The sequence below is a fragment of the Triturus cristatus genome, chromosome 8 (assembly GCF_964204655.1).
Source record: "Triturus cristatus chromosome 8, aTriCri1.1, whole genome shotgun sequence".
In the NCBI taxonomy this organism is placed as follows: Eukaryota; Metazoa; Chordata; class Amphibia; order Caudata; family Salamandridae; genus Triturus; species Triturus cristatus.
In genome coordinates this window covers 585,472,730-585,493,244 of record NC_140591.1, presented here as the reverse complement: position 1 = coordinate 585,493,244, position 20,515 = coordinate 585,472,730, and positions in this window count along the sequence as shown.

The window sequence follows — 20,515 nt, the reverse complement described above, 5'->3', positions numbered from 1 at the left end:
TTCATCACAAAACCCTCTGGGGAGAATGTATCCCAACATCTGAACCCTTGTGCTGAAAATGTTATAAGCCAAAAATTCCCAAATATCATTTTTTCAACAACTCAACAAATCTTAGCTTCAAATTCTACAGATTCATTAGTAGAAAACATAGCTTTTCAGAACATTTCTTGCACCCTAGAGATTACGGATCTTTTGACGACAGGCAATGATCCTGAACCTTCTACAGAACCTTTTCATCTCCTGAAATAAAACGATTTTTTTTTTCAGATTAATCAAATGTGGCAACAGCAAGCGTGGGATTTTGGTCCAATGTGATACCATCGATAGTGTTAAAAGAAAGCGAAACGCTACATAATAAAGGATTCAATGTTTTTGGAGTAAATTCCCGAAAAATCTCCTCAAGAATCTCAGTGGGAACCAGGAGAGGCTGTCCTAGCCTCAAAGTTATCTCCAGATGCCATCCTCACACTCCGCATCAGCAGAAAATTTGACAATCTACCGTGAAGATGGATACAGGACAATCTGGAATAAAAGACAATTGCAGTCCGAGGATTCAACAAGTAAAAATTGTTGGGCCTGGGTCGCTAGCTCCTTAACCCCTTCAGTGCCCATGACGAGCTGGACTCGTCATGGGCTGCGGTGGCGCTGTGCCCATGACGAGTCCAGCTCGTCATGAACTCCGCCCGCTAATGGAAGGCGCGGCACTGGGCGGGGAAAGGGGCGGGCATGCAAGGGGTTAAACGCCAATAGGCTGGGAAGGGTTTTTAAACTTCCTTATTAGCAATACTATTAACATCGTCTCCTGGAATATGGCAAGGCTTCAACCCAAAAAATTACCTAAATTGCTAGAAACATCGCCAGCAATTGCCTTTCTGCAAGAGACTTGGGCCGTAAAAGAGTTTTACCAAACAGGCTTGTTAGAAGGCGACCTCAGGGGAGCCCGGAGGGGGCCCTGACTGTCCTGAGACCCACCCTCAAGGTATCGTAGCCGGGCACTGGCGGGAGATTCCGCAGGGGAGGAATCTCGTACCTAGGATCGTACACTTGGCACCACACGGCATAGAGACACCACACCGAGGGTTCTTAGGATTCAAGCTTTATCAAATCGAAGTGGTAGGATCTTTATGATCAGCAAGGCAGATATTTACAAGCAGAGCGTGGGCTCACAGAGTCTTGGCGGGGGTAGGAGGTAGCGGGACAGTCTTTGGGGGGAATCGGATCAAATGCAGGAGCGTACCCGGCGCACAGCTCACAATCCTCGAGCTGGGGGATACGCTTGTCGTCGTGGGGTCCGGCGGGACCAAAGAGAGTCAGGGGGAGCCGCGAGTCACTCAGCAGGCTCAAGCACAAGTTCGGAGGTCTTACGATCTTCAGGGAGCCGCGAGTCACTCAGCAAGGCTCAAGCACAAGTTCGGAGGTCTTACGTTCTTCGGGGAGCCGCGAGTCACTCAGCAGGGCTCAAGCACAAGTTCGGAGGTCTTACGATCTTCAGGGAGCCGCGAGTCACTCAGCAGGGCTCAAGCACAAGTTCGGAGGTCTCACGATCTTCAGGGAGCCGCGAGTCACTCAGCAAGGCTCAAGCACAAGTTCGGAGGTCTTACGTTCTTCGGGGAGCCGCGAGTCACTCAGCAGGGCTCAAGCACAAGTTCGGAGGTCTTACGATCTTCAGGGAGCCGCGAGTCACTCAGCAGGGCTCAAGCACAAGTTCGGAGGTCTCACGATCTTCAGGGAGCCGCGAGTCACTCAGCAGGGCTCAAGCACAAGTTCGGAGGTCTTACGTTCTTCAGGGAGCCGCGAGTCACTCAGCAGGGCTCAGATGTTCCAAGGCGAATCTGCCGGACAGTCCCAGAGCACCCCTTGTTATAGGTCGACCCCTCTTTGATGTCCGGAGTCTGTGCAGGCAGGGGTCTTGTCACCTGGGGGTTGCTTGTCGAGGTTTCCTGCTATTGTCTTTTGATCCTTTCAGGGCCGGGTCGGGAGGAGTCCCAGACACCCAGCAGGCATGGAGCCAGCCCTCAGGGAGGCCGGAGGGCCGATCGAAACCCATCGTCCCCGGGGAGTTCAGAGGTGCGATAGAAACTGCTCCTCCCTCTCTCATCCCCTGGAAGCGTGATGTCCTCCAGCCGGAGTGGCGCCTCTAGGCCCTGGGTTGTGCTGGGGCCGGGCGGCCATCTTGGTGCACGAAGTGGGCACGCGTGCCCGGGGTGGCCGGGGTGGCCGAAAGGAGAGAGGCCATGGGCGGGGAGGCCCGGGCTGCGTGTGTGTGTTCTGGAGGGAAGGATCGGCTGGGCCGTGTGCTTGGGGTCCCTGGTACCAGGTTAGGTAGTGCGAGGACAGGAAGAGCCATGCTACGAGGCCGGGTCTAACACGCGTCCCCCCCAGCTGAAAGCCGGAGAGAGCTACCCATCATCTTAGGGGGTTCTCTTCGCTGAGGCGGAAGAACCGGGAGAGGCCGTCCGCGTTGGCGTGGTCCGTACCAGGGCGATGTTCTACGGTGAAATCCATCCCCTGGAGGGAGATTGACCACCGCAGTAGCTTGGGGGTTTCTCCTCGCATCTGCATGAGCCATCGCAAGGGCCGATGGTCGTTTTTTGTACTTTGAAATGGGTGCCAAACAGGTAAGGGCGCAGCTTTTTGAGGGCCCAGACTACGGCAAATGCTTCGCGCTCAATGGTGCTCCACCTCTGTTCTCTGGGCAACAGCCGCCGGCTGAGGAAGGCGATGGGCTGGTCTAGGCCTTGGTCATTCACCTGGGACAGGACGGCTCCAATGCCATGCTCGGAGGCATCGGTTTGGTCTACAAACTCCTTGGAGTAGTCGGGAGCCCGGAGGACGGGGGCCGTGCACATGGCCTTCTTTAGGGCATCGAACGCTTCCTGGCAGGCAGTCGTCCACTGCACCCTCTTGGGCTGTTTTTTTGATGTGAGTTCGGTGAGGGGGCCAACCAGGCTGCCATACCCCCGGATGAATCTTCGGTAGTAGCCAGTGAGGCCCAGGAAGGCCGGGACCTCCGTTTGGGTGGTGGGTGGTTCCCAGGCTAGGATGGCGTCGATCTTTGGCTGCAGAGGGGCGACCTGACCGCTCCCGACCTGGTGCCCCAGGTAGACTACTGATCCTTGCCCAATCTGGCACTTGCTGGCTTTTACTGTGAGGCCTGCCTGGCGCAGGGCGGTTAGCACTCTCCGGAGGTGCTGGAGGTGCTCACTCCATCCGGAACTGAAAACAGCGATATCATCTAGATAGGCCGCACTGAACTGTTCCATCCCGGCCAGGACCCTATTCACCAGTCGCTGGAAGGTGGCCGGGGCATTTTTCATTCCGAAGGGCATTACGCGGAAGCGATAATGCCCATCTGGGGTGGAGAAGGCGGACCGCTCCTTGGCTTCCTCTGTGAGCGCAATCTGCCAGTATCCGCAGGTGAGGTCGAATGTGCTGAGGAACCGGGCCGCCCCGAGTCGGTCAATGAGCTCGTCGGCTCGGGGGATGGGGTGGGCATCGGCCCGGGTGACGTCATTGAGCCCCCGGTAGTCCACGCAGAATCGGAGCTCGGGGGCGACACCGGGGGCCGCTGCCTTCGGAACTAAGACCACGGGACTGGCCCAGGGACTATCGGATGGCTCGATCACCCCCAGGGTCAACATCTTCGAGACTTCAGCTTGAATGCAGGACCGGACTCGGTCAGGGACTCGGTAGGCTCGGTGTCTTACTGGCGGGCTGTCCCCGGTGTCCACGTCATGGACACACCAGTCGGTGACTCGGGGGATCAGGGAGAAGAGCTCGGAGAATTGTCCTAGGAGCTGGCGACAGTCCGCTTGTTGCTGGTCAGTGAGGGATGGGGAGAGGTTCACTCCCTCTACAGAGCCATCCTTCTCCTTGACACACAGGAGGTCCGGGAGGGGATCGGACTCATCTTCGGCCCCGTCATTGGTGGCCAGCAGGAGGCTCAGTTCTGTCCGTACGAAGTGAGGATTGAGGCGGTTCACGTGTAGGACCCGCAGGGGATCCCGGGGCGACTGGACGTCCACCAAGTACGTGACTGGACTCTTCTGCTCAATCACCTTGAAGGGCCCGGTCCACTTGTCCTGGAGGGCACCAGGCTTCACGGGGGCCATGACCCATACCTGCTGGCCCGGCTGGAACTCGACCAGAGTGGCATTCTGGTCGTACCAGCGCTTCATCTCTTCTTGGCTTGCCTCCAGGTTGGCCTCGGCCAGCTTTCGGAACTTCCCGGTCTGGTTCCGGAGGGCCAGAACGTATTGGAACAGATCTCGTGGGGGGGTCTGGGGTGCTGCCTCCCACCCTTCCTTAACCAAACTGAGGGGACCTCGGACGGGGTGCCCATATAGTAACTCAAACGGGCTGAACCCCAAGGACTTCTGTGGGACTTCCCGGTAAGCGAACAGGAGGCAGGGGAGCAGGACGTCCCACTTACGCCGGAGGGGTTCTTCTAGGCCGTTGATCATCCCCTTCAGAGTCCGATTAAACCTTTCTACTAGGCCGTTCCCTTGGGGATGGTACGGGGTGGTGAACTTATAGGACACCCCACATTGTTGCCACAGGGACGTCATGTATTTTGAGATAAAATTAGTGCCACGATCGCTCACGACCTCGCGGGGGAAACCCACCCCGGAAAAGATCCCCATCAGGGCTCGGCCCACCACGGGAGCCGTGACGGTGCGTAGGGGGATCGCCTCAGGGTATCGGGTGGCGTGATCCACTAGGACCAGAATGAAACGGTGACCTTAGGAGGTGGGGGGATCCAGGGGCCCCACGATGTCGATTCCGACTCTTTCGAATGGGGTACTGACGACCGGAAAGGGCTGGAGGGGAGCCTTGCGCTTCCCCCCACTCTTCCCACTAGCCTGGCACGTGGGACAGGACTTGCAGTGGGCTTCTACAGCTACTCTCATCCTAGGCCAGTAAAAGTGAGTCACGAGACGGCTGTAGGTTTTGTCTTGACCCAGGTGGCCGGCGAGGGGGACGTCGTGGGCCAAGCCCAGGAGGAAGTCTCGGAAGCGTAGGGGTACCACCAGCACCCGGCCGGATCCTAGCTCCACCGACTTCTGCTCACTGTACAAGAGGTTATTCTCCCAATAAACTCGGTGTGTTCCGGTCTGGTCGCCTGCGGCTTGGCCCTCGGCCTGGTGCCGTAGTCCGACCAGGGAAGGACAGGTGGCTTGCTCCCGGCAGAACTCCTCCCGGGTGGGTCCGCCCTCGTGGCGCCACGGGGCCAATTCGGTCAGATCGCCTAACTCGGGGACCGGGGTGGTGTCGGACGGTGAGGGTTCGTCGCTGGCGACTGACCCTCCCGATGGGGGGACGGGAGGACCCTCGGCGGGGACTGCTCTGACTCCCTCGGTCGGGGGGTCCTCGCCTTCCCCCAGGGGGGTGAGTCGGGTGGACATAGATCGGGTGGTGGTGCACACCCACTCGGGGAGTCCCATCATCTCTAGGTGGGCCTTGCGCTCGACGTACTTCCAGGGAGAACTCTCCAGGTCGTTCCCTAAGAGGCAGTCGACCGGCTGGGAGGTTCTTACGGCAACCCTCAGTTTACCTATCACCCCTCCCCACTCAAACGGCACCAGGGCTACCTGACACATGCTCTCTCTATTATCTGTGGAAATTACGGGGCAAAAGACGTTGGGTAGGATCTGTTCCTCGGGGACTAAGTGCCTGAGGACACCGGTGATGCTGGCCCCGGTGTCTCGCAGGGCTTCTATCTGGTGGCCATTGATCTTGACGAGCTGCCCGTACTTCTTCGTGTTGGAGGGCAGGAGGCTACCAGGGACCATCTCTCTGTCTCCCAGGGACACTAGGGCCATAGCTGCGGGTTCCCACTCCCCGGTGTCCTCCACCTCCTCCCCCAGGGCTACGTTGGCTATCTGTCTAGCAGGGGTTGCAGCAGGGGGGACCTGGGGGGCCATGGGGCACTCCGGGTCATTGGCGTAGTGCCCGGGCCTTTGACAACGGAAACAAGTGATGGTTACCCGGTGCCCCCGTCTCCCGGGGGGTCCGGAGACTGGTGGGGGGGCGCCGGGAAGGGTGGAGGTTGGGCCTTCGGGGGACTCGACTGGGACTCTCACTGCCCTCCCTGGTTCCCTCCCCCTCTCTGGCGGGGTGGTCCCTGACTGGCTCGGGGGTATTCTCCTACACTGCTCCGGGGGACCCGGGTGTTGGTCCAGCGGTCTGCTTCCACAGCCAGCTTCCGGGGATCGGTGAGTTTGCTGTCGAGCAGATGCTGGCGTAGTTCCACAAAGCAGTTCGCCGCCAGGTGTTCCCACAACATGAGGTCGGTGAGTTCCTCGAGGGTGGTGACCTTGCTGCCCTTGATCCACCCATCGAAGGCCCGACTGAAAAAGTTTACATACTCCACCCAGGTGGTGCCCGGGATCTTCCTGCAGTCCCGGAATCGCTGACGGTACATCTCTGGGGTGAGGCCGTACCTAGTGAGGAGAGCCTCTTTCATGTGGCTGTAGGAGGTCTGCAGGGAGAGGGGTAGGTCGAGCAGGGTGTCCCTTCCTTCGCTCAGAAACCGTCCCCACAGCCCTGCCCCCCAGTCCTTCTGCGGGACCCGATGGGAGGTCATGGCGACCTCGTAGGCCCTGAACCATTGTTGAATGTCATCATTTTTATAATATTCTTTGACCCCGTCCTTGGGGATGTGGACATTCTGTTCCGCCGGGGAGGTCGCCTCTCGGTTCCCCGGGGGCCTCCCTTCCTCGTTTCTAGCTTTGAGCTCGATCTCCTTCAAGCTGCGTTCGTGCTCTAGTTGGATTTTCCTTCCTTCGTGCTCCCGTTGGAGCTTCTTCTCCTCCAATTCGCCTTGTACGCGCATTTGTTCTACTGCTAGCTTTTTTTCTGCTAATTTCAATTCGCCTTCGATTTTGAGTTTGGCTAACTCGAGTTCGTGATTGCGACTTCTCTCTCTGTCTGCGAGCTCTTCCGGGGAAAGGCCCCCGTCTGGCACGAAGCCTCGCACCTGATTGCTGCTGCTTTCGCCTTGGGTGGGTCTGCTTCGTCGTGTCGCTCCCCCATGCCTTCTGGGCGGGAGGCCCCGGCATCCACCCAAGCTTTCAGTGCTTTCTGCAAATCTTCTTTGGTGTTGAGACCGGTGGTAGCGATTTTAAGTTCTTTGCAGAATTGCTTCAGTTCTTTGGGCGTGTATTCTTCTAGTTGTTCCACCTGGAACACCCTGTTGGTGTTGGTTTCTGCGGGGCTCATGGCGCTTCCTTCTGCCATCTTTGTCGGTAGTTTGTCAGTCGTTCATGGTACGATCTCTAGGTTATGGGCCCGAATCCCACCGCTGCCACCAATGTTAGAAGGCGACCTCAGGGGAGCCCGGAGGGGGCCCTGACTGTCCTGAGACCCACCCTCAAGGTATCGTAGCCGGGCACTGGCGGGAGATTCCGCAGGGGAGGAATCTCGTACCTAGGATCGTACACTTGGCACCACACGGCAAAGAGACACCACACCGAGGGTTCTTAGGATTCAAGCTTTATCAAATCGAAGTGGTAGGATCTTTATGATCAGCAAGGCAGATATTTACAAGCAGAGCGTGGGCTCACAGAGTCTTGGCGGGGGTAGGAGGTAGCGGGACAGTCTTTGGGGGGAATCGGATCAAATGCAGGAGCGTACCCGGCGCACAGCTCACAATCCTCGAGCTGGGGGATACGCTTGTCGTCGTGGGGTCCGGCGGGACCAAAGAGAGTCAGGGGGAGCCGCGAGTCACTCAGCAGGCTCAAGCACAAGTTCGGAGGTCTTACGATCTTCAGGGAGCCGCGAGTCACTCAGCAAGGCTCAAGCACAAGTTCGGAGGTCTTACATTCTTCGGGGAGCCGCGAGTCACTCAGCAGGGCTCAAGCACAAGTTCGGAGGTCTTACGATCTTCAGGGAGCCGCGAGTCACTCAGCAGGGCTCAAGCACAAGTTCGGAGGTCTTACGTTCTTCAGGGAGCCGCGAGTCACTCAACAGGGCTCAGATGTTCCAAGGCGAATCTGCCGGACAGTCCCAGAGCACCCCTTGTTATAGGTCGACCCCTCTTTGATGTCCGGAGTCTGTGCAGGCAGGGGTCTTGTCACCTGGGGGTTGCTTGTCGAGGTTTCCTGCTATTGTCTTTTGATCCTTTCAGGGCCGGGTCGGGAGGAGTCCCAGACACCCAGCAGGCATGGAGCCAGCCCTCAGGGAGGCCGGAGGGCCGATCGAAACCCATCGTCCCCGGGGAGTTCAGAGGTGCGATAGAAACTGCTCCTCCCTCTCTCATCCCCTGGAAGCGTGATGTCCTCCAGCCGGAGTGGCGCCTCTAGGCCCTGGGTTGTGCTGGGGCCGGGCGGCCATCTTGGTGCACGAAGTGGGCACGCGTGCCCGGGGTGGCCGAAAGGAGAGAGGCCATGGACGGGGAGGCCCGGGCTGCGTGTGTGTGTTCTGGAGGGAAGGATCGGCTGGGCCGTGTGCTTGGGGTCCCTGGTATCAGGTTAGGTAGTGCGAGGACAGGAAGAGCCATGCTACGAGGCCGGGTCTAACAAGGCTACTTTATTTTCATAATACATGCTGCAAGAGTGAGTCGAGGTCATGCAGAGGGAGGTTTAGCCATTTTGTTATCCGAGAAAATGAAGTGGGACTTTGAAATTATTCAGTTAGCAAAATGTCCAGTGCCTTAAGTTGAAAATACCGAAGGCAAATTTCACCTCTGTAGAAATACTTCTCCTTTTTAATATCTGTGTTCCCCAGAGCAGAGAACACGATACAATGCTGGTTCATATCCTCGATTTAATTGATTCTACCTTAGACTCAGAATTTAATCCGCAATTCCTCCTTTTGGGAGACTTCAATACGAAAATGTGCAATAGCCTAATAACAGCTTCTAGCAAAAATGACAAAGATGACTATTGGTCTCTCCTATACCCTGTCTTTCCGGAGTGTATAATAGGCAATAAACGAGGGAAAATATTTTTACCTCTAATGGAGTAATTTTAAATAGTAGGAAAGAAGGAGATGTCCCTGCACAATTCACAAGAACGAGAGTTACTGGAGAGTAGTCCATTTTAGATTACATCATTAACAGCTATGGTTTATTTCAGAGAACACATCACTTAAGTATGCATTTTACACAAAGTAGTGATCATGCAATTCTGATATTAAAAATTAAGCTGTTTCTCCATTCTTCCTCTTCTTGGTATTTATTACAAATGAATGGTGATACCCTCATAGCTCATAAGAAGGGCAGAGTTATTTGGAATACTGCTGAACTGCATAAGTTGAATGTTTTGATTACTTCACAACAGCTGCTCCAATCCAAAAAGGAAAATAATCCAGTCTTACATTTTGAACAGACTCTTTTGGCGGTAGTACAAGCCGAACATAAAACCATGTAATCCTACAGATAATATTGTAAGACAGTTAAACAGTTTAATAAGACAGCAATTTTTAAGTTTCTCTGATTTCAGGAAAAAAGAAATTTAGAAGTTACAGAAAAAATGAAAGGAAATGAATACCACTAGAAAAAGAGACTCTATGGATAAAAACTGGGTTGATTTGCTGTTAGTAATCTCTGAAAAAAATAAGAAACAGTTTTTGCGTTTGATAGCAAAAGCAACCGGAACTCAAAAACCTCCTACGGCAAACCCGGTCTCTCAAAATGACTGGAAACAGCAACTCCTCAAGCTCTTTAAAGCAAACCCGGAAGAATCCTGCCAGAGAGCTCCTTGGAAATAGATGAATGGTCAAGAAGCAGAAGATGGGATGAGTGCCCTGACGGAGGAACAAATAATATCATACATTAGGAGGTCTAGTAACCATCAGCGATGGGTCCAGATAAAATCCCAGTTATAGTCCTCAAAAGCAACCCTGAAGCCTGAAGCAAGTATTTGGAGCCTCTATTCTGCTGGTCAAATCCCAAAATTGTGGCCTGGAAGTATTGTCATTCCTCTTCTGAAGAAGGGTTCATGGCTTTCTCCGAGCAATTACAGACAGATAGCGTTATTGGATGAAAGTGGGAAGATCTTTGCGGCAGGCGTTCTGGACCATCTGAAGGACTGGGCCTTTTTCAATGGAGGTGATTCCAATGGCCCAGGCAGGATTCCATCGAAATCACTCCGTCATCGATAACATCGGACTCCAACAATCACTTATTGCTAAATACGTTGTAATGAAATTGCAGATAATTCATAGTCTATTTGTAGACTTCTCTACAGCTTTTAACAGGGTCGATAGACCCTGCCCATGGAGGAAGCTGATAACAATGGGGATCCCTGATGCCTTATTGAGATTAATTGTGGCCCTATAAACAGCTACATGGTGTAGAGTGCAGATGGGAGGAGAGAAAGGCCTAACTATTAGGATCCCTACCTCGAATGGCCTTAAGCAAGGCTGTTTGTTAGCCCCCTTACTCTTTTACCTGTATGTAAGTGACTTACCGGAATGTCTAGTAGGTATAAAGAATTTTCCACCTAAAATAGCTTCTTATGAAATACAAACCTTAATGTATGCCGACGATATTGTAATTCTTGACCTAACTCCAATCGGTCTACAACATAACTTAGATGTTCTTTTTGTTTACATTGAAAAAAAACTTCTTGAAAATAGATATTTAAAAGAAAAAAGTGGTCACTTTTAGGGGAAAGAAGCATCACATCCACTTTAATTGGAAACTAGGTGGTAAACCAGTAAAGACGGTAGAGGAGTATGTATATTTGGGGAGAATATTTTCACAGACATTGAAAAATACCTTTCATCCACCCCACATAGAATCAAAAGCTACATCCCACATAAGTGCTTTAAAGACTTTTTACCCTTATTCAGGAAGGAGACATTTCCAAGCCCTCTTGGACATCTATCGAAAAAATGTTCTGCCTACCTTGACATATGCTTTAGAATATTTCCGGAAACAAAAAGGCATTTCTCTTGATGAGAAAATAACTAACACTAATCAGGCTACTCCAGTTCAGGCTCTTCGACTAGAATTGTCACTGACGAGTGCGTATATACTTGCACTGGCCAATACAATTAGGTGGGCATATAATATTCTACATGCAGAAAAAGATACAGTAAGAGCTTTACTAAAACTCGAAACCTTTGAGGGTGGTTCAGGTGATAATACATTTAACAAAAATCTCGAAGTAGGTCTATCACACTTTGTTAGAAAAACACTCCCACACTGGAAGGGTGGTGGTGTTCTCCCAGACATACACTGTGGTAGCTTGGCTCGAGTGGTCAGGAATCAGGCTCCGTGCTAAGCATACGACATACCCATACAATAACCATGCGTGCATCCGTTCCAAAAACGACTCTACACCGTAAAAATTATGAAAATATCTTTCTTTATCTTCTTTTTCTCTTAGTTGCTGATTAGATAAATAACAATCACAATATACAAACTTTTTAAATAGTGCAGGTCAAATAAATACTGGCTTAATGATTCAATAAATAGGGGTGATCATAAATAATGAAGGCATAAATATAAGTGCAATACATACAGGCAATTAAATATTCTGAGGCAATAAATACTGTAAACCAATAAATATTGTGCATCAATAAATACTGTGGACCAATAAATACAGTGAAGCAATAAATAGGTTAAGTACAATAAATACAGTGCCTCCAATAAATAATTAAAAGCTGACAGTGACACTCATAGAATCAGATCACATTTGAATTCCTAAGGGCTGATTTGGCCCAGGCACAGCTTGTGGGGATGTGGAAGGCTTGAGGGTGTCTACTCCCTGGCTTGGACAAGGCTGAGGCCTAAACTGAGGTAGATCAAGGGGGGAATATCAGAGACCTGGCTCTCTCCCTCCACACAACCCCTCTAAATTAGTCTCAGCTCACCCCCTGGCACAGTCAGGTTGGTTCCAGCACCTCCCTAGCCCCTTAGAGCAGTCTCTCAGGTCTCCACAGGGCCTTAGGCGCCCTCTACTCCACTTACTGCCCTTTTTCTGATGCTCCGACGCCGCTGGAGTCGTGTCGACGCCGTGAGGCGGTTCCGATTCGATGTCGGCGGCCTTGGCACAATGTCAGTTCCTGACGACGACGGTAGGCGGCTCCGGTTCGATGTCGGCGGCCTCGGCTCGATCTCGACCTCCGATTCGATGGCGTCGGGCAGTCTTTACTCGATGTCGACTTCGGGCGGCTCCGGTCCGATGGCGACCTCAACTTCGATGACGTCGGCCGGCCTTGACTCGATGTCGACTTCCGGCGGCTCCGGAGTGCGATCCTCACTCCCGACCTCCGGTGCTCCTCTCCTTAGGTTACCGGCGACTCCGGAGTGCGACCTCCACTCCTGACCTCCGGCACGATTCTCTCAGGTTCCGGCGACTCCGGAGTGCGATCCTCACTCCCGACCTCCGGTACACTTCACCTCGGTCTCCGACGACTCCGGAGGGCGGACTTCACTCCTCCGATGACGCCGCTCACTCGACCTCGGGTGACTTCCTCCTCGACCTCTGGTACTCCTCACGACCTCTGACGGCGCCCTCTCTCGACCTCTGGCGGCTCCGGGTACGACGTCCGCTTTCCAGTCGGCGCCGCTTCTCCACCTCGGGCTCCAGGTCTCAGGCTACTCGACGTCGGACTCCAGGGAAACCAGTTTCCAGGTCAGGATCTTGCTGTTCTCGGTTTCTAAGGCCTGTTCCTGCTGTCCAGGTCCTTAGGATGGTTTTTCTTGCTTCTTCCCACACAGGGCTCCAGGCTGGGCTCAGTCAGTAGGGACTAGTATCAAGGGTGGGTTTATGGACCCCACTCCAGGCACAAGTTTCCACCCCTGCTGCCTCACTCCTTCCTCCTTCAGGTTTCTGCTGCTCACTCTTCACCAGTCAGGTGCCAACTGCCAGCTCCAACTGCCAACTCTCTGTCTTAGCTTCCCAACATTCTAAACCGCCTCCAACTGTCACAGGGCTCTGGAATGTTCTGGAAGGTGCTAGTAGGTTCCAGTGGATGCTGGTGATGTCACAGGTGGCCACCATTTTGTGCTCCAGGCCCTCAGACAGAAGTTTCAGGGGTAGGTAAAATGGCTCCCTGAATCTGCAGCAACACTAAAAAGTTTGGTGGTTCCCAAAAAGGAAAAATTCAAACAGGGTTTGAGGCAAAAGTGGGACAAAATAAATAATGATGAGGAGGGACCACCCAAAGGGCTGACAGGTCTAACACGCGTCCCCCCCAACTGAAAGTGGGGAGAGCTACCCAACCCCTTGGGAGTTCTCATCACTAAGGCGGAAATACCTTGAGAGACCGTCTGCATTGGCGTGGTCCACTCCAGGCCGATGTTCCACCTGAAAGTCCATTCCCTGTAGGGAAATAGACCACCTCAACAACTTGGGATTCTCCCCCTTCATCTGCATCAGCCAACGAAGGGGTCTGTGGTCGGTCTGAACCAGGAAGTGCGAGCCAAACAGGTATGGCCGCAACTTCTTCAGAGCCCATACCACTGCAAAGGCTTCACGCTCTATTGCACTCCACTTCTGTTCCCTGGGAAGTAGTCTCCGGGATAGGAAGACCACGGGTTGATCCAGACCCTCTTCATTGAGTTGCGATAACACTGCCCCAATGCCATGTTCTGATGCATCTGTCTGGACAATGAACTCCTTGGAAAAGTCTGGGGCCCTTAAGACCGGGGCCTCGCACATGGCTTTCTTCAATCTCACAAAGGCCTGCTGACAGGCCTCCGTCCAGACTACCCGTCGAGGTTGTTTCTTGGACGTGAGCTCCATGAGGGGGGCTACGATGGTACCGTACCCCTTCACGAAGCGGCGGTAGTATCCCGTGAGGCCCAAAAATGCTCGGACCTCAGTCTGAGTCTTGGGGGGTTCCCAGGCCATGATGGCCTCGATCTTCGCCTGGAGGGGTTGCACCGCTCCCCTACCCACCAAGTGTCCAAGGTACATTACCGACCCCTGCCCGATCTGGCACTTGCTGGCCTTGATCGTCAATCCAGCTTGTCTCAGGGCCTGGAGAACAGCTTGCAGGTGACGCAAGTGATCCTCCCAGCTGTTACTGAAGACGGCTATGTCATCCAGATAAGCAGCAGAGAAACTCTCCATTCCGGTGAGGATCTGGTTTACCAGGCGCTGAAACGTGGCAGGTGCGTTCTTGAGCCCAAAGGGCATCACACAGAACTGGTAGTGGCCATTGGGCGTGGAGAAGGCTGACCTTTCCCTTGCTCCATCAGTCAAAGAGATCTGCCAGTACCCTGAAGTAAGGTCGAAGGTACTTAGATATTGGGCAGCTCCCAGCCGGTCAATCAATTCATCCGCCCTAGGGATCGGATGAGCATCAGTTTTGGTCACTGAATTCAGTCCCCGATAGTCCACACAGAACCTCAGTTCTGGTTGGGCACCTGGTGGTGCAGCTTTTGGTACTAACACCACCGGACTGGACCAGGGGCTGCTAGAAGGTTCGATCACTCCTAGCTCCAGCATCTTAGTGACTTCACTATGAATGCTGGCCTTCACCTTGTCTGACATCCGGTAGATCTTGGACTTCACAGGTGGGCTGTCTCCTGTGTCCACGTCATGGACGCACAGGTGAGTCCTACCCGGGACAAGGGAGAACAACGAAGAGTACTGCCCCAGGACCTGGCGACAGTCCTCCTGCTGTTCAGGAGTTAGAGATGGGGAGAGATTCACTCCCTCCACCGACCCATCCTTCTCTTGAGACGCAAACAAATCAGGGAGAGGCTCGCTTTCCACGTCCTCTCCTCCGTCAGTCACCATCATCAAGATGACTTCGGGCCTCTCGTGGTGGGGTTTGAGGCGGTTGGCGTGCAGCACCCGCAGGGGCTGACGAGGGGTCTTCAGGTCCACCAAGTAGGTAGCCTTACCCTTCTTCTCCAACACCTCAAAGGGTCCTGACCAGCGATCCTGGAGGGCACTAAGCTCTCCTGGTTCGATCACCCACACCTTCTGGCCAGGCTCCAACTCCACCGGGTGAGCATTGTGGTCATACCACGCCTTCATCACTGCTTGGCTGGCTTCCAAGTTGTCAGAAGCTTGCTTCCACAACTTAGCCATTTGGCTCCGGAAGGCCAGCATGTAGCTCACCACATCCTGGGGAAGCTTTCTGGGAGTTCTTTCCCATCCGTCTCTCACCAGGTTGAGAGGTCCACGTACAGGGTGCCCATACAGAAGCTCGAAGGGGCTGAAGCCCACTCCCTTCTGTGGCACTTCCCTGTAGGAAAAAAGTAAACAGGGTAGGAGGACGTCCCATTTCCTCCGCAGGCTTTCAGGCAGACTTCTGATCATGCCTTTCAAGGTTTTGTTAAACCTCTCCACCAGACCATTGGTCTGGGGGTGGTAAGGAGTGGTGAACCGGTATGTCACTCCACACTCCTTCCACATTGCCCGCATGTACGCTGACATGAAGTTGGTCCCCCTGTCGGACACAACTTCCTTGGGAAAACCCACTCGGGTAAAGATTCCCATCAGGGCCCTAGCCACAACAGGTGCTGTTATGGTCCTCAGAGGTATTGCCTCTGGGTACCGTGTGGCATGATCCACCAGAACCAGGATAAACCTGTGACCAGCTGTAGTCGGTGGATCTAACGGACCCACAATGTCGATGCCCACCCTTTCAAAGGGGGTGCTAACGACAGGAAGTGGTTCCAGGGGAGCTTTCAGGTTCACCCCTGTTTTCCCACTGGCTTGGCAAGACACACATGTCCGGCAGTAGGTATCGGACGACACTTTCATCTGAGGCCAATAAAAGTGTGGGACAAGACGGGCGAAGGTCTTGTCTTGCCCCAGGTGTCCTGCCAATGGTATCTCGTGAGCCAACTCCAGAAGGAAGGCTCGATAACGTTGAGGGACTACCAAGGCTCGTGACGATCCATGTAGGGGTGCCTTGGGTTCACTGTAGAGGAGGCCATCCTCCCAGTAAACACTGTAGTTCCCTTCAACGTTCCCTGCTGCCTGGGCTTCGGCCTGTCGCCTCAGCCCCTCAAGGGTAGGGCACTCCCTCTGGCCCTGGCAGAATTCCTCCCTGGACGGGCCTCCCTCCACGTGCCACTCGGCCGGGATGGGTAGGTCCTCCAGTTTGGTAACGTCCCCCACCGCAGACTCCTGGTCCACCACCTCCGGTGGCCTATCCGTCCTACGGGGTGTGGACGCCGAGGCAGGCTCCTCCTGTCCTCGGTTCTTCCCTTGACTGGCAGCTGGCTGGGCCTTTGTTCCAGGCTCCAGCCGAAATGAACTCCCTCTTCGGGTAGTCGCGGATCTTGTGCTAACACAGGCCCAGTCAGGTGTACCCAGCATCTCAGTGTGAGTCCGGTATTCCACCTCCTTCCAAGCGTTGTGCTCCATGTCATTCCCCAGCAGACAATCGACTGGCACGGCAGGGCTTACGGCAACTCGAAGTGAACCTGCAACCCCCCCCCATTCAAAGGGAACCTCGGCCACTGGATAGTGGCCTGTTCTGCCGTCAGCCATCGCGGCTGGGTGGAGTACATCGGGAATTACCTGCTCTGGAGACACCAGTTGGCTACGCACCATAGTCATACTGGCTCCTGTGTCTCTCAGAGCCTCCCCTCTTTGGCCATTGATGGTGACCCACTGCCCATACTTTACAGTATTTGCGGGCACCTGGATCTTAGGAACCATCTCCCGTTCTCCCAGGGACACTAAAGTGACACCCGCCCACTCCCTTCCCTTAGTTAAGGGCATCTCCTCCCCGAGCACTACACTAGCTACTCCGGGGGTCTTTCCTCCAATGGGAGGGGGTGGTCGTTTCAGGCACTTCGGATCTCCTTTATAGTGTCCAACGCCACCGCACTCGTAGCAATGGACAACCCTTGGCTGCTGACTCTGGCCAGGATTAGGGTTTCTGGGTGGGTTAGCCCTAGGGGTGAATCCTGTTCCCTTCCCTTGGAAGTTATTTTGGGGGCCTTTGGAGAACTCCTTTTTCTTTTCCCCTCCCTCTTTCTTCTGAGGGGCGCCCTGTCCGGCCTTTTGAGTATCCCCTCCAGTCCCCCTTGTGGACACCCGGGTACTAGCCCAAATGTCCGCCTCCTCAGCAAGCTTCCGGGGACTGGTCAGCTTGCTATCCACCAGGTGTTGACGCAGTTCAGGGAAACATTTCTCGAGCAGGTGTTCCTTCAGTACTAGATCAAACAACCCCTCGTAGTTCCTCACTTCACTGCCCTGAATCCAACCCTCTAGTGCCTTCTTTGCATAGTCCAGGAAGTCCACCCAATTCTGTGTGCCCAGTTTGTGACTACCCCTGAACTTCTGTCTGTACTTTTCGGGTGTTAGTCCAAACTTTCTTATGAGCGCCAGTTTCATGGTGGGGTAGTGGGTCTGCTCATCCTCCTCGAGGGCCAATAATGCATCCCTACCAGCTAGAGGCATGTACTTGTACAATCCCCCTCCCCAGTACTTCTCTGGAACCCCATGGGCCCTTAACGAGACCTCATAGGCCGCTAGCCACTTGGCGATATCGTCACCCACCCCATAGCTAGCTACTATGTCCTTTGGCAGGTAGGGTTTGGGTTCCCTGGTGTACTCTCGTTCTTCGCTGCCACCGTTAGGTACAGGGTGTGCCCCGATTCTCAGGATCTGAAGATCTATTTCTTTCAGCCTTATCTCATGAGCCATCCTCTGTTCCTCCTTCTCCTTCTCCAGCCTTGCTAAGTCCCATGTGAGCTGTCTTTTCTCCCTCCGGTCTGTTAACTCCACTTCAGACAAGCCACCGCTAGAGGCACTGCTGCCCTTCCTGGAAAGTGTCCTGGGCCCCGCTGACAGGTTCCCCACCTCAGGTTGGTACATCTCAGCCCCCTCGGTGTCAGGCTCTCCATCCCTGTCTTCCTCCTCAGCCTTGCTTTCCCGTCGTGCCTCCCCCCATGCCCTTAAGCTGGTTTGGAGTGCACCCTTCTTTGCTCCTGGGGGACAATACACCCCCTCCCGCTGGCAAAACTCCCTGAGTTGGGCCACAGTGTACGTTTCTAAATTTTCTAGTACAAACTCCATCTTGCCCACTCAGGTCAGAGGACAGTTATTTGCAGTAACAATGCAGGGGGGTACCTTTAATAATACCTCCTCCCACCACCAGAGTAAATTTGGAAAAAAACAAAAACCCACAATTAGGAAGGCCGCTTTGAGAAAACTCCCGGTGTAGGCCTATGGACTACCCACAGTTATTGTTGAGTATACGTAGGCACAGCTCTATCCCACCACTGAACACCAATTATGTTAGAAAAACACTCCACACTGGAAGGGTGGTGGTGTTCTCCCAGACATACACTGTGGTAGCTTGGCTCGAGTGGTCAGGAATCAGGCTCCGTGCTAAGCATACGACATACCCATACAATAACCATGCGTGCATCCGTTCCAAAAACGACTCTACACCGTAAAAATTATGAAAATATCTTTCTTTATCTTCTTTTTCTCTTAGTTGCTGATTAGATAAATAAATAACAATCACAATATACAAACTTTTTAAATAGTGCAGGTCAAATAAATACTGGCTTAATGATTCAATAAATAGGGGTGATCATAAATAATGAAGGCATAAATATAAGTGCAATACATACAGGCAATTAAATATTCTGAGGCAATAAATACTGTAAACCAATAAATATTGTGCATCAATAAATACTGTGGACCAATAAATACAGTGAAGCAATAAATAGGTTAAGTACAATAAATACAGTGCCTCCAATAAATAATTAAAAGCTGACAGTGACACTCATAGAATCAGATCACATTTGAATTCCTAAGGGCTGATTTGGCCCAGGCACAGCTTGTGGGGATGTGGAAGGCTTGAGGGTGTCTACTCCCTGGCTTGGACAAGGCTGAGGCCTAAACTGAGGTAGATCAAGGGGGGAATATCAGAGACCTGGCTCTCTCCCTCCACACAACCCCTCTAAATTAGTCTCAGCTCACCCCCTGGCACAGTCAGGTTGGTTCCAGCACCTCCCTAGCCCCTTAGAGCAGTCTCTCAGGTCTCCACAGGGCCTTAGGCGCCCTCTACTCCACTTACTGCCCTTTTTCTGATGCTCCGACGCCGCTGGAGTCGTGTCGACGCCGTGAGGCGGTTCCGATTCGATGTCGGCGGCCTTGGCACAATGTCAGTTCCTGACGACGCCGGTAGGCGGCTCCGGTTCGATGTCGGCGGCCTCGGCTCGATCTCGACCTCCGATTCGATGGCGTCGGGCAGTCTTTACTCGATGTCGACTTCGGGCGGCTCCGGTCCGATGGCGACCTCAACTTCGATGACGTCGGCCGGCCTTGACTCGATGTCGACTTCCGGCGGCTCCGGAGTGCGATCCTCACTCCCGACCTCCGGTGCTCCTCTCCTTAGGTTACCGGCGACTCCGGAGTGCGACCTCCACTCCCGACCTCCGGCACGATTCTCTCAGGTTCCGGCGACTCCGGAGTGCGATCCTCACTCCCGACCTCCGGTACACTTCACCTCGGTCTCCGACGACTCCGGAGGGCGGACTTCACTCCTCCGATGACGCCGCTCACTCGACCTCGGGTGACTTCCTCCTCGACCTCTGGTACTCCTCACGACCTCTGACGGTGCCCTCTCTCGACCTCTGGCGGCTCCGGGTACGACGTCCGCTTTCCAGTCGGCGCCGCTTCTCCACCTCGGGCTCCAGGTCTCAGGCTACTCGACGTCGGACTCCAGGGAAACCAGTTTCCAGGTCAGGATCTTGCTGTTCTCGGTTTCTAAGGCCTGTTCCTGCTGTCCAGGTCCTTAGGATGGTTTTTCTTGCTTCTTCCCACACAGGGCTCCAGGCTGGGCTCAGTCAGTAGGGACTAGTATCAAGGGTGGGTTTATGGACCCCACTCCAGGCACAAGTTTCCACCCCTGCTGCCTCACTCCTTCCTCCTTCAGGTTTCTGCTGCTCACTCTTCACCAGTCAGGTGCCAACTGCCAGCTCCAACTGCCAACTCTCTGTCTTAGCTTCCCAACATTCTAAACCGCCTCCAACTGTCACAGGGCTCTGGAATGTTCTGGAAGGTGCTAGTAGGTTCCAGTGGATGCTGGTGATGTCACAGGTGGCCACCATTTTGTGCTCCAGGCCCTCAGACAGAAGTTTCAGGGGTAGGTAAAATGGCTCCCTGAATCTGCAGCAACACTAAAAAGTCTGGTGGTTCCCAAAAAGGAAAAATTCAAACAGGGTTTGAGGCAAAAGTGGGACAAAATAAATAATGATGAGGAGGGACCACCCAAAGGGCTGACAGGTCTAACACACTTCAAGTGTACAACCACACTCTTAGAGACCTGGTCCCGGGCCTGCTTAAAAATCTTAAAAACAAATATGACCCCACATCTTAGTTTTGATTTAGATTCAGCTTCTTGTTCACAGCTATCTCATTATAGGTCTGATTCTGCTTCTCTCGAATATAAGATCTATCAGCAGTATCTGAAATTTACTCTCACATACAGTGTGTGACGAAGCATAATATTGCTTTGCTTGGGGGTCCTGCCTTTGAACTCCCATACCAAATATTGGGATAATGCCGCTGAAAATGCTGTAATTTGTAATCTTTGTAATGAAGGGGAACAAGATCTAGCTCACATAATA